The sequence below is a fragment of the Phodopus roborovskii genome, unplaced genomic scaffold, assembly GCF_943737965.1.
Source record: "Phodopus roborovskii unplaced genomic scaffold, PHOROB, whole genome shotgun sequence".
NCBI classification, from domain to species: domain Eukaryota; kingdom Metazoa; phylum Chordata; class Mammalia; order Rodentia; family Cricetidae; genus Phodopus; species Phodopus roborovskii.
Window position 1 is genome coordinate 20501417 of NW_026126407.1, and position 13175 is coordinate 20514591.

Consider the following 13175-nt stretch of genomic DNA (forward strand, 5'->3'; position numbering starts at 1 on the left):
AGAGTGTACAGCCTTCCTCTCCCATCTCTCTGGTTCCTGGAGACCTCAAAGCCATCTGCTGGGCCCTCTTTCCCAGGAGCAGAGATGAAGTCAAGAGCTGAACTCTGGCAGATGCCTCTGTCCCAGAGGTGGGGAACATGAGGTCAGGACCCCAGGTTACTGGGAATGTCGTAGATCTCAACCCCTGTGAGTTATGACTCCTTGGGGGATCAAACGACATTTTCACAAGGGTCACATATTAGATATTACATTACAATTCACAACAGAATCAAAACTAGTTATGAGAAAGTAATGAAAATAATTCTGTGGTTGGGGTCACCACAACAAGTTGAACTGTATTAAAGTGTCATAGCATTAGGAAGGCTGAGAAGCACAGACCTAGAGGATCTTGCCTGGGGCAGGAATGTGAGAGGGTGTGGGGCAGGGAAGGATAGTCAGGGTAAGTACATATAGCAGTCCCCTCCCACCAAGTCCTCTTTGTCAAGCACCACTACCTTACACATGCACATCATGATAAAAAAACTACACTATGCACAGTAGGGCCACATCACCCTTTAGAACCTCAGCTCAGAACAGCATGGGAATCTGTATTCACCATTTATATACACACTGAAGATACATCCATACCCACTGTGACCCTTACTCAACCTTGTTGGGGGTCTTATGGGTCACATTCTAGGAATGCCAAGAAGGGAAGAACTCTGTCAGCTCCAGACAGTCCAAATTGACAAGCTTTGGCAACCTAGTACCTGCTCAGTGCCAACTGTTGAGATGCTCAACCACAGCCCTCTGGTCTTCAGGAACTAGGAAGGTGAGAATAGTATATTCGGTATTGCTTGAATACTCCCTTAAGATGAGGCATTTCCTCTCCCTTGGGCAGCCCAGTCCCCTCGGGGTAGAAGCAAGCCCTGCTACATCACCGTGTCCACAGCCAAGCATTGCTCTCCTACATACAAAGCCATGTCATCCTGTGGGAAATATAAAGTGCTTGGGGAAGGGGATCTGGAGGTGGCTGAATACAGGGTAAGCCAGAACTAATACACACAGATGTGTCTCTGGGAGTATCCCAGAAGCTCAGTATAAACACAGGCAGGCTACAAACCCTGTACACTGGAACTGCACAGAACAGGCCTGAGTCCCTGGCCTGAATTAAATGCTCCTGATTCCTGGCCTCTGTGGGGGCAGCTCTCAAGAGGCCCCATGTAGTAAAAGGGAAGAAGCACTGCCTGATTTCTGATCTGTCTGGGTGGCACTGTGTAGCTCTGGTCTGCTGTCACTGGAGGACAATTACCATTTGTTAAGCCTCCCAATTTAGAATCAGCCTCAATTAACTGGAACCCCCAGAGTCCATGCTGATGGATGTGAATACAGCTTCAATATGCCCTCCACTCTGCCCTCTGCACAGGCCATGACCCCCAACTAGCTAGCTTTTGCCTAGTCACAGAGCTCTGACATCTGTCCCCCATCATCCTCCTCCTTCCCTCCAGTGCTGTTCAGGAGACTCACTGTATCTCTGCCTAACCTTCCTTTTCTAGGAAAGGCATCCCCACCCAGAAACAGGAAAGAAAAGAAATGCAAAGTTAAACATGGACATGAATGAACACATGGTCCTAAAGCACAAGATGGCAGTGAGCCAAGGCCACACCTTGCTGGTAGCAACAGAGCTGTCCAGGCCTCTTAACTCTGGGAGCAGCCCAGCCTACTGCATCGATATTCTCTGTCCTTCGGAGCCCAAACTGCACTGTCTCTCCTGGGACCTTTTTTTATCACACAATGTCGCTTCAGCAAAAGGTTATGTAGAAGAATGTGGAAGTCTCCCCGCATATTAACTAAAAGAATGTTCTTGAAAATGCACAAGAATAAAGCACACCTAAGAGTCAATTTCTCTGAGTCTGAGATGAGATGGAGTACTGGACTGGCAGGATTCTGTCTCCAGTTCCACTCGACTGGGATCTAGGTATGTCACCAAGCTCCAGATTTCTGGTCTGCTAATAGTGGGAACAAAAGTCCCCATTCCTGGTGCTCTGACAGTGTGAGGTTATCTGAGTAACTGCAATCACACTCGAGAACACACAGAACACAATTGGTGTTAGCATTCAGGCCTTGCCAACCAAGCACTTAACAGGCAAGAACACACTCCACAAGCACTTGATGCCTGTTTCAATCACCTACCTGTGACAGCCCCCCTCCTATGTGCCACTCTTTTCCCGGGGGTGGGGAGTAGAGAATCTTGGGCATACACACTAAACCCCATTTATTACTAGTGATGTCTATTGCTGTTGTTACTCCATTGCTTGTTTTTCAAGATGGGGGTCTCATCTTGTGTAGACCAGGCTGGCCTGGATCAAAAAGATTTACCTGTTCTGCCTCCAAATTGCTATGATTAGAGGTGTGCACTACACCTGACCATGGTCTGACTTAAAAAAAAAAAAGCAAAAAGTAGATTTTTGTGTCAAACCTGTTATTTTTTTTTTTTTTTTAAACCATGTGCTTGCCAAGTACTGCCCATCTGAGGACATTCCTCTCAAGCCATGGCTACCTCCAGCCTCAGCTCTCAGAAAAGACAGGTTTTTTACAGAAGATACTGTGTGTGGGCAGGGTAGTGGAAACACAAAGCAAACTTTCCTTGGCAGGGGCTGTCAACCACTAGGTTTCTTGTGCTGCTCTGTCAAATGGGGTTTGACAGAGCCCACCTTCATTAGATGGTAAGAATGGTATAAAAGCCCAGCACAAAAACAGGCTCAGCAGGTCTCTTTGGGATCAGTGGAGAGGGGTAGAGGGACCTGAATGTCCATTTCCTTTTCTGAGGGTTACTTGCCCTCCTCAGCCACCCATGTTACAATGAACTGTAGGAGAAAAAGGGGCCCTTTGCAGATCCAATGCCCAGAAAGACATGTTTGTATTACCTAAGAGAAAACACATGAATGGCAGCTCAGAGCACCGCCCTGGGTAAATGACTCTTTGCAGTCACAAGAGTGACCTATGATCTGTGCCCATATCCCCAGGGTCCTAGGAAGCTCTATTTTGTACCAATCTACTCCTGCTTCAGGCCTGCTGCTGTTGGGCTCAGTCACTGTGTATTCTCAGGGGCTTGGTGAATTTAGCAGAGAGCCTCTTCTACTCCCCCACACCACTCAATATCCTAGGAGTCCATTCTAGCCATGGCCAGGGGCTCATCCCACAAGACCTCCAGGCAGAGGCATGTGATCTCTACAAACTTCAGTTTCTACCTCAAGATGGGGGGAAATGAATTTTCTACTGACTAAATAAAGGAACTAAGAGGGGCTGGGCCCTGGCACCTAGCAGATTTTTACCCAGACTCTGGGTGCTACACCCCTCCCTCCCTCCTTCCCTCCCCCCTTCTCTCTCTGTCTCTCTCTCTCTCTGCTGTGCCTTTTTTCAGTACTGTAATCTGCTGGATTTTAATTATGAACCCCAGGATTGCCACATATTTTCCCTGTAGGACCTAGGACTCCTTTGTATAGATAATGGCAGGCCAGAGGTTATGGTTCAGGCAAAAGATTAGGGAACAGGTCAGGCCCTGCATCCCTCTAGCTATCCTCAGGCCAGTCTGTATAGGAGCCCCAATGGGAAGGAAAGTCTAAGGTATTAAGAAGAGGTTCTTGGGCTATCCATATCCTTAGAAGCAAGTATGCAAAAGGACTAGAAGGCTCAAAGGAAAAACAAGTGATGATGTGGACTTGCCAATCTCCCTGGGCTCCTTGGTGTTCCCACCTCTGAGCCAGTCATGCTCTTTGCCTAGCCCCTCTCCCCCTTTCCATGAGCCTTCAGGTAATGTTTCATAGCAGTCTCAGCCCAGAGTCCTTGTCAGCCACAGCTCCTCCCTGTGCTTGTTCTGTGGCTACTCTGATCTAGTGCTGCTCATATCCATATATACTCCCCATCTTGCACCCTAGGCCTCAAACACAATATCCAGAATATTGAGCTGTCAGTGTACTCTCTCTGGCAAAGAATACTGTGCACTGAGTCCCCTTCCTCTGGGACACCTCTCCTGGACAGACGGATGGGCTGCCAGCAATACAGCTTCAACAGCCACAAGTACAAGGTCAAGCTGACCTAGTTCAGTCTAGTCTGGATGCCCTTTATACAGCACCTCTTCTACATTCTTACCTCCAAGATAGCCTCCTACCATGGTTTCTCCCAGCCATTGAAGCTCTGGCTGAAACTCTAGATTATAAGCTATCCCAGAAATAGTTCATGTGGCCAGAGCACCCATGACAGAAAAGCTCTAACAATGCTTTTGCTCTACTGCACCCCCAACCAGAGGGAAAAAAGAGGAAAAAACCCACTTTGTGCTCCCTACTTCTACCTGCCTTTCTCAGGCCACTGCACCAACTCTAACCCTAGCCGTCTCATAGGACTAGGGAGCTTTCTGAGAGGATGCCATCCACACCCAACCCAATCTACAGGGCAGCACAGGTACCAAGTGGTGACAATTTCATCAAGCAGCAAATTGGTGCCCAGAGTCCTGTGTTACTGAATCATTGATAGCATATGATTTTGAACAAGATGTGTTATAGACACATCTAAATTCTGGGTCTTGACAAAGTAGGTGACAGATACTCTGGATGTAGCCCCAGGAAGACAAGGTGGCCCTTATGGCCTTACCTTCACTGCCTCCCTGGACTGGCATTATGTAAGCATGAGTCCCTTCACCTGCCCAATAAACAAAGTAACATACTAGCATTTTAAACAGGGTTGGCCATGCTTTGACCCCTGGTAGTGGGGAGAAGTGACATTATAGGCAGAAAGAATGCAGAAGGCAGGAACTCAGTTGAAACTGCTTCTGAAATGTCAACCAGCAGGGATGACTAGGGCAGACAAGGTAACTCAGTCTATCTGGGTAAAAAGGGCTTTTGTGGGACAAGTAGACACCTGTCTTCTTCCCTCCCAGTTCTGCCCTTGGAGGATGTGGAAGCTGACTTCCCATCCTCCCTGCCCTTCTCATCTCAGGGTACTATTTCTGGCTTACAAACCTCCCCTTGGTCAAGATCCCCCTAAGAATGCAGGGTCAATTCTAATAAATCTCATTGGGACACAGCCCAGCAAGAGTACCCCCTCCTTTTCCCCAAACATTCCACATTTAATGAGGTAACTTTAGGTAGTTCCTGTGAGCACATTAGCTCCCCAAGAGGCTCGTACTGAGAGGAGTTAGCTGAACCCTGGCTGTCCCTCTCCTCAGCACATTTAACTCCTCCCCCCATAGCAGCACACAGATGTCCTGGGTGTAAAGATACACAGATGAGTCCTTTTGCGCCAGGGGCTGCCAGGCACTTGAGCAAAGCCTACCTCACTTTACTGACAGACCTGCCAGGAAAAGCTATCATCCTTATTGCACAAAAGGGAGAATACAGCTCAGGTATTTTGGGGCAGTGGACTTGGATTCTTTTGGATATGAGTCTCTCCCTCTCAGAGAAGCTGGGTGGGCCAGGGGCAGAGGCAGCCAATTAGTGTGTGGGAGCAGGAAGAGGTGCAGGAGTGGGTAGGCTCACCAGATGCTGAGGTGAGCAGGTTTACAGGGATGTCTATCACCAAATGCTTGCGACTGCTCCTCTCTACCAGAGGAGGCCTTGGGTTAACAGGTAAGATAATCAAGCAAACATAGCAATGCCAGGCCTGGGCTTTCCTAGAGAAATCTTAGTGCGTGCACCCCACATGTGGCTGCAGGGTCTGCTACAGACCATCAGCAAACACAGGACATGAGGTACAAATGATGCAAGTGAGACAACTGCTTGGGCAGTGAATTGTCAAATTGCTTATTTCCTGGGTAAAATGGGCCTCAGAAAAGAAGAAACTTTGGAGTAACATGGAGAATGAGAAGATTCTCTCAGTCTTGAGACCTGGCTTCTCAGAGCTTCTGCAGAAGTAGAAACTCAAAGTGGGAATCTGGGAGCAGCTAAGAACTAAAAGAACAGACTGGGCCTTGAGGCCAGAGAACCAAGGACAGCCTGGAGTTCCCACATCTGGCTGCATGAAGCACATGACAACATGCACAGTTATGTAAATAATAATGTAGCACCAGTACATGAGTACAGACCCATGGGGTTCTGATGGCTGTCATCCAGCTCCTGGGACCTAAGGATATCACCTTGGGGAGCCCTTACTGGGCATGCACCCCCAGCACCTGCCATAGCCCTCCAAACCTGTGCCCAAAGTCCATTGCTGGACCCTGCTTATCCAGACCCTCTGTTCATCCTCAGCCTCTTCCTGGCTGGGGTTGAGCAGGAAAAGCTCAATCAGGATATAATCGTTTTTAATTAACATGTGGATCATTTCACAGGCTGATCTCCTTGGAGACCACAAAGAAGACAGTCTTCTAAGATTTTCATTCCTTTTGCTTTCCCAGTGTACCCCTCCCAGCAAAAGGCCATACTTCACTTTTACCTACCATCTACAACCTTGAAAACTGCACAAAAGCCTGGCTCCTGGGTCTCCTCAAGGCCTTCAGGAGGAAGTATGTGCTCACAACCACACACATACAATCATGCATCCCACCCCCAACACATACCTTCAGAGATGTGCACACACCCACAAAAGGGCACACAGGCATGTGTGTCTAGACAGGAATATGCATGTGGAGGAAGAAAGGTCACAAGCTGGAGGCCAGCATGGTTTACACTGTGAGATCCCTGTCTCAAAACATAAACAAGGGGGTAGTAGGATTAGAGGCACACACACTGGCACACCCCAAAACACGACAAACAGATGAGCACTCACCTGCACAGACATACCACACAAATCTCTACATGTCCATATTCAGCACAGTTTTAACATTCAGGGCTGAAGTGCTGGCAGGGAAGAGACAAAAAGGGCCCTGTCCTTGGGTGGGGAATCAGAAACCACAGTTGCCTGCTACAAGGGTCTCCAGGATTGGGTGTAAAATCTTTGGGGTCAGAAGGACTCAAACCAAGGCCCAGGCAGGTAGCTTCTCTGTCCCATCCCCTAAGGAGAAGGTGATAGAGCAGCACTCAGCCCTACATAGCCACCCAAGGTACCCAGCACTGGCTGGCCTGACATTCCTACTGGGACTAATGTCCCTAACCTTTCCTCTGGGTACCTGACCCTGAGGCACATAGAATTTTCTCTTTACTTCCTTCATTTGACCTAAATCTTTTCTATTTCTCTCTCTCTCTTTTTTTTTTTTTTTTCTCTCCCTTCATTCTCTTCCTTCCAAGCTCCCTTCACATTTTGGAATCACCGTTTCAACTGTTTCTTTTCTTCCCTTTCATCTCAAGCATCTAGAGTCAACCTCAGGTCAGAAGAATTCTAAAAGGACTTACTGTTAACCCTTTCAGACACAGTATATCTGATAGGTGCTTACACCTCTCTAGCTCTTAACAGACCACAGCTGGGTCTCTGAACTTGGAACTTGAGACAGAGATGGGGAAATGACCACATGGGGCCTGAACTTAGCCCCACCCTCTTGGAGCACCTGCTTTTGACCCTCAGGCTTTCCCTTTGGAAAATAAGATGGTAAAGGGGAATAAAAGCTGTAGGAAGGGTTAACAGGGAGCCCGTGGCCAGCCAACCGGGGTAGTAGCTCTGGACCCATCAGCAGTGTACATAACACAGATGAGGTTAGGAGTCTATTTTCTACTGACCCAGCTAGAAACAGCAGGGGCAAGATGAATGTTTCTCCTCATCTGGTCTCTGATCTATGAAATGGGCAAGCTCAACTTAGGATTTTTCCCAGATAAATAACCCAAATACTAGATCAGTAGCATGTTCTTGATGTGTGACCTTGGGACTTACTTCCCCTCTGGGCTCTGGTTTCCTCTTCTGTCAAAATAGGGAGGTCAGACCAGTGACTCATTGCCAGGGTTCTTTTCAGCACTAGAAGTTTCTAGATAGTAGGAAAGGAAGAACAGTGTCCTACTTAGCCCAAGAAAGCTAGAGAAGCCTGTTTCTTCCACTGCAGGCATGCCGAAGTCTTTCACGGTGGTGGCAACAGCAACAGTGGCATTTTAAGAAAATAACCTTAAACATCAGAAAAGGCTCTTTACACAAAATATACCCAAGCACATCACTTTGTTCCAGTATATGGAACAAAGGGCAGTATTAAGCAAATTATAGCAAATCCACTTGACTGAAAAAGCCTAAAGATGTTAACACTGGTGTTCACAAAGAACTGGTTACAAAACAGGAAAAGGCTGGTGTGTTGTTAGCCAAAAAAAAAAAAAAAAAAAAAAAAAAAACAGGATATACTCAACCAAGCCTTTAAAATCACCAACCACCAAAGCCAACATGTGGGAAGACTCATACCAACATGTGAGCACTGTCAGAGGCCATTAACACTCAATAATCTGTTTGTTTTTATTTTTCAGGGTATTTTGCAAACTGTGTTATAACATATAAGTCAAAAAATACCTTTTTAAAATGACCTGCTGTTTTCAATCCCCTTTCACTCACTGATTCACTCATTAATCATTCACTTCTATGTTTGTCTAGCTAAATTCCAAACAATATTGTCTGCAGTGTGCCTGGCTCTGAGGTTCTATGAGACCAGCTTTTGTCTACAGGACATGGAGGTCATGTCCAGGGCAGAGTAGATAGTCCCCCACCCCTGTGCTGTATTCCCAGTCCTCCTTCATCACACACAACTCTCCAAGGTGCTTGTGCCCTGGGGTTGAAGAGTAGGTAGCAACAAACCTGATATAATGAAATCTTGTTTCCCAGAGCCCTCATCTCCAGGCAATCTCAACTGTTAATGTCACAGTTTACCCTGGGGGTCAGAAAGCCACTCTAAAAGGCCTCTTCAGCTGTCAGGGTGAAGGTGTGGGTATGGGTAAGGCAGAGGGTCAGAAAGGTCTTCTTCCTAAACCCAGCCCCCATGATGACAACCCTCTCAGTTTCTATGACCTCTTTCCCTTGAGCCACAAGGCCAGAGCTTGGCTGCCTGACCCTCTCCAGGCTCTGACTTTCGTCTCCTATAAGGTCCCTAAATAAGGAGCCAGCATGCATCTTGTCCAGCCTGTAACAGAGACTGCAGCTGCAATGAACAGGGAATGTATGGTCTGGATCTGCAGTTCTAGCTAGGCAGAATCATGCTGGTAACAGAGAGGGGCTAACAATATCTCTCTGTTGTTCAGGGATTGACAAATTTCTGGGGGAAGGTTAACTCTTTGGGTTCCTGGACCCAACCACAGAGCAGTCTAAAGGCCAGTCCCCTAACTCCAAAGGTGCCTGCTTGAACCCCCAAGAGCCCTGTCTCTAGGGAGAGAGGTGAACAGCTGGCCTATGGTGAACAGCTCCCTTGCCCCTGAGCTGCTCAATCAGTAATCTATCAAAGCTGAGATTCATAATGCCCACTTAGCCTCACACCCATCCACAAACCCAAAAGTGAAAAGATGTGACAGCTTATGTCTAGGCTCTGACCCAGAGGTTTCTCCCTTGAGGCTGAGCCCTCCCCCTTTCTGGACTGCAGTACCCTGGAACTCTCAAGGATAGACCTCCATTCCCATGGTGCTAGTGTGGAAAGTAACTGTTCCTATCACTCCCCTCCCCTCTCAGCAGCCCTTCACCCCATTCCAACCCAGGGAGAGGTGCAGGCATTAGAGCTCTGGGTCACCAGAACAGTGGTGTGTGCTGTGGATTTCAGGAAGCCAAGCACTTCGTCACACAAGCACACCACCTCCGGGATCACCTCTCAGGCTGCATTGTACAGGAGGGGAGGAGGCTGAGGTTAGAGTGGGCCTTCTACGTGCCCAAAGGCATCAACCAATCGTTAAGCCCGGACAGGCAGACTCCACAACCCAGCCAGTGCACCCCAACTCTCCCTGCTGGGCACCCCTACTTGTCTCCTCTCTAACATCATCCAGTGATAACCTCTCTATCCCAAATAAGGAAGAAAGGGGGAGTCCCTTCCCCTTTGTAGGGCCCAGGGGTCAGTAGTCAAAGGAGAGGCTGAGTCATGACCCCTGCCCCTCACCGCAAAGGCATGAGGTTTTATTGTCAGGTTGGCCACTCCGCTGTTTTGGCAGGTGGGTGCAGGACAGAGGGCACTCACTCTACAGGGAATGAGGAGGGATATTCTAGGGGAAGTGTTTGAAGCCGATCAGTCCACCAGATCCGGAAGCTGTCGGGAAGGGGGGGGCGACCTTAAATGCTCCAAGGCTGAGAAGAAGGGCCCGCAGTAGCACCCACAGGCGCCAGGGAACTGTCCCCCGGGGGACAGGACTCTCGGGAAGTTTCTCACTGGTTGCTCACAGTAGGACCGGTGCTTGAAACGCCCTCCCAGGCCAGACCAGCTTCCGGACACAGATTGCGAACTTGAGATGAACTCCTTCATTCTCCAGCATCCCCATCTGCGGCCACCCGCCGCGACATCTCAGCCCCAATTCTTCCACGGGTAGCTTGGTCGCCGAGCCCGCTCACCAAGGTATTGTGGAGCAAAAGGGAGGGGAGAATCCCCATCACAACCTAACTGCTGCGGCCATTAAAAAAAAAAAGAGAGAGAGAAAGAAAGAAAAGAAATTCCTTCTCTCCTAGACTGATCCCCTCCACCCACATGGAAAACCTCCAAACACGCAAACCCGCAACTCCAACAAGGATCGCGGTGGGAGGGGTACCCGCGAAGAACCCCATCAGCAGCCCGGCTTCACTGCAGGTCAGAGCGCGGCGGTGGGCAGGGATTCAGGGAGCCCTCGCCCGGAGCAGCCCGCCTAAGACACAAAGCTCCGCCGCCAACAATACCTGCGGGCTCCTCCTGGGTCTCGGGGCGCCGTCGCGGCGCGTCTCGTAGTCTCCCTTTTCTCCTGCCGTCTCTCTGCTATGGTGCGCTCTCCCCCTCGCCTCTTCCAGTACCCGACAGCCAGATGAGATCCTTGGGAGAAAAAAATGTGAGCGCTCACACGATTCCTTTCTCTGCGCGCCGCAAGCGGTGGCGCTGGGCTCGCTCCTCTCTTTCGCGCTCCCGTGAGCGCCGCGCCTCTCTAGCCCCTCGCTTCCTGCTCAGCAGCGCCTGCGAGTGCCCCCAGTAGCCATTATTCACCGGCCGCCGGGGGACAGGAGGTAATTAGAGACAGCCTTGTGGCCACATCTACTGGGCTAGCACGATGCGGGCGAAGGGCGCGCGCGGGGAGGGGCACACGACAAGGGGGCTTGGCTGCGCGCAGCCCGCGCCCCAGACGCGGAGGAGGGGAGGAGAGGGAGGGGGCAGGGAGGAGAAGTGGTAAGCTGGGCGCAAGCGGGAGGAGGGGGCGCAGCGGAGACGCTCCCGCGGCTCTCACCGCTAAGGCCAGGTCATGGCTGTGAGGTTTCTAGGCGCCTAAAGACCGAGTGGGGGCGGGGAGGGAAGGGGGTGCTGTACGCGCGCGCGTGTGTGCGCGCGCGCGTGTGTAAGTGTGTGCGCGCGTGCGCGCGTATGAAAGCTAGACGGGAGGGAATGCTTTAATATTTTTTCCAGTGACTTACGAGCCCACGGGTGAGCCCTTGGCTGTGCGTTCAGGACCGTGTATCAATGTGGCTATAAATTTCTGTTCTGCCCTACGTGTGAATGTCATGGGCTGGGGATGGGGGTGTGGGATTAGCTAGAAACCAGCCTCTGAACATGCCGGTAGGTCTCAGAGGGACTGAGTGATGCAGTGGTTGCGTGGGGGTGGTGTTTGTGTGAGATTGTTTATAGGTGGTAGTGTGACTGCGTGGGCGGGGCTGCCTGAGTGGGTTGTGTTCTGAGGGCGTTGTGTATTCTTGTGGGCTTGTTTGCGACAGGGCTGGCTGCTGTGTAGGGCCATGGGACTGAAAAAGTACGGACATTGCGCCTGTGCGTGCTCTGGCCACACGCAGGGATCTTAGGCTGCCTGTGATCTTGTAGGGTCTGAAGCTTGGCAGGCAGAAGCTGGCCCTGAAGGATCCCACAGACGCAGAATAGCTGTTTAAGGTGCGAACAAGTAGTGCTGCGGTTGGGGCACAAAACGACTGTGTGGGGGTGGGTGTATAGGTGTAAACAGGTAGAGGGGGACCTTCTCGAGAGCTACCCTTCATTACAACAGAGATGCACTGCAGAGATCCTGGCACTTAGCGACCATAGACCTAGATGTTCACCATTTGGGGAGGCGACACTGGGAGAGGCTAGGGTATCCTGGGACAAACGGCCGGCGAGAGAGTGCCTGAAGATAGCCAGAGAATAAGATGAGACAAAGAGGACTGGGACTTTGAGGCTGAACACTAAAGGCAGACCCTTGGAACATGATGGAAATGCAGCACTTAATTTCGGACTTAAGAGTTTTGCTAGCCAGCCCTTTTCCAAACCATTCCCTGAAGACGCAGCCATTCACCCACCCACAACATCCATCTATACATCCATTCATTTATGCATCTATACATCCATTCAAGTACCCAACCAGGTTTTCAAAGCCAAGAATACCTACATCCCACTCCCCCACACCTTCTCTTATTGCTCAGGAGGCACTTATCTCCTCTGGAAAGGAGCTACCTTTTTTCTACACTCAGGATCAGTAGCTGACAGTACTAAACCCCACCCTTCACATACTGAAGTCTCCATACAACTTCTCACCTCACCCTGCCCATGGTATTATACCAACTAGGCTATCAGAAAGGTGATGCTTCCTCCCAGCCCTCCATGCAACCTGGAGAAGCCTAGAAAGGGGTGTGTGACACCACTGTTGTGCCTCCTGGTCCTTACCCTGAAAGTCACCCCAAGCCTGCCTTTGGAATGGGAAGATGCTTTTTAAAAAACTGATTCCAGCACTTGGGGGATGGAGGCAGGAATTCAAGGCCATCTGCTATATTTCAAGTTTGAGGCCAGGCTGAAATACTCAAGGCCCAGTCTTAGACAAAAAGAAACAACAAATCAGATTCCCTTATCAAGTCAATATCCAGAACTCTTGTACAGGTTGGTCCCTTTACTGGGAATCAGCATTTCTGAGTTTCCTCTAACCCTACTATGCAATAAGGGATCTCCTTAGTCACCTGAAGAGCAAACCTCTGCCAAGAATGAAACTTAAAGGATAAGGTCCAATCTCTCCACCTTTGAAATGTAGGGGTGCTTAGTGTTGGTATTCAATTATTTGACTTAGGACCCTGTGTCTCTCAGTCCTGAGGCCTATGCGAACCAGAAGGCCTACTGGTTCTCTGGTGATAACAACAGCATTTCCTGTCTTACAAGGCCAAGTCTGTAAGATGTACATAGTCCC

The 13175-nt window shown here is 49.7% G+C and overlaps 1 protein-coding gene across 11 annotated transcripts in view; it reads right to left on the bottom strand.

The window, feature by feature from the left end:
- The window catches only part of Rai1 (retinoic acid induced 1), a 97723-nt gene that overhangs the window by 52504 nt on the left and 32044 nt on the right, over positions 1 to 13175 (bottom strand). For 2 of the 11 annotated variants that reach the window (XM_051180515.1, XM_051180518.1), the window contains exon 2: positions 10714 to 10843. The exons of 1 other annotated variant lie outside the window; for it this stretch is intronic. The gene's annotated coding sequence lies outside the window, so the exon portion shown is untranslated. Of the gene's footprint in view, positions 1 to 10216; positions 10448 to 10713; positions 11147 to 11249; positions 11305 to 13175 lie in introns of those variants that run through there. 8 more of the 11 variants (XM_051180520.1, XM_051180519.1, XM_051180517.1 and 5 more) reach the window with 8 other exon arrangements.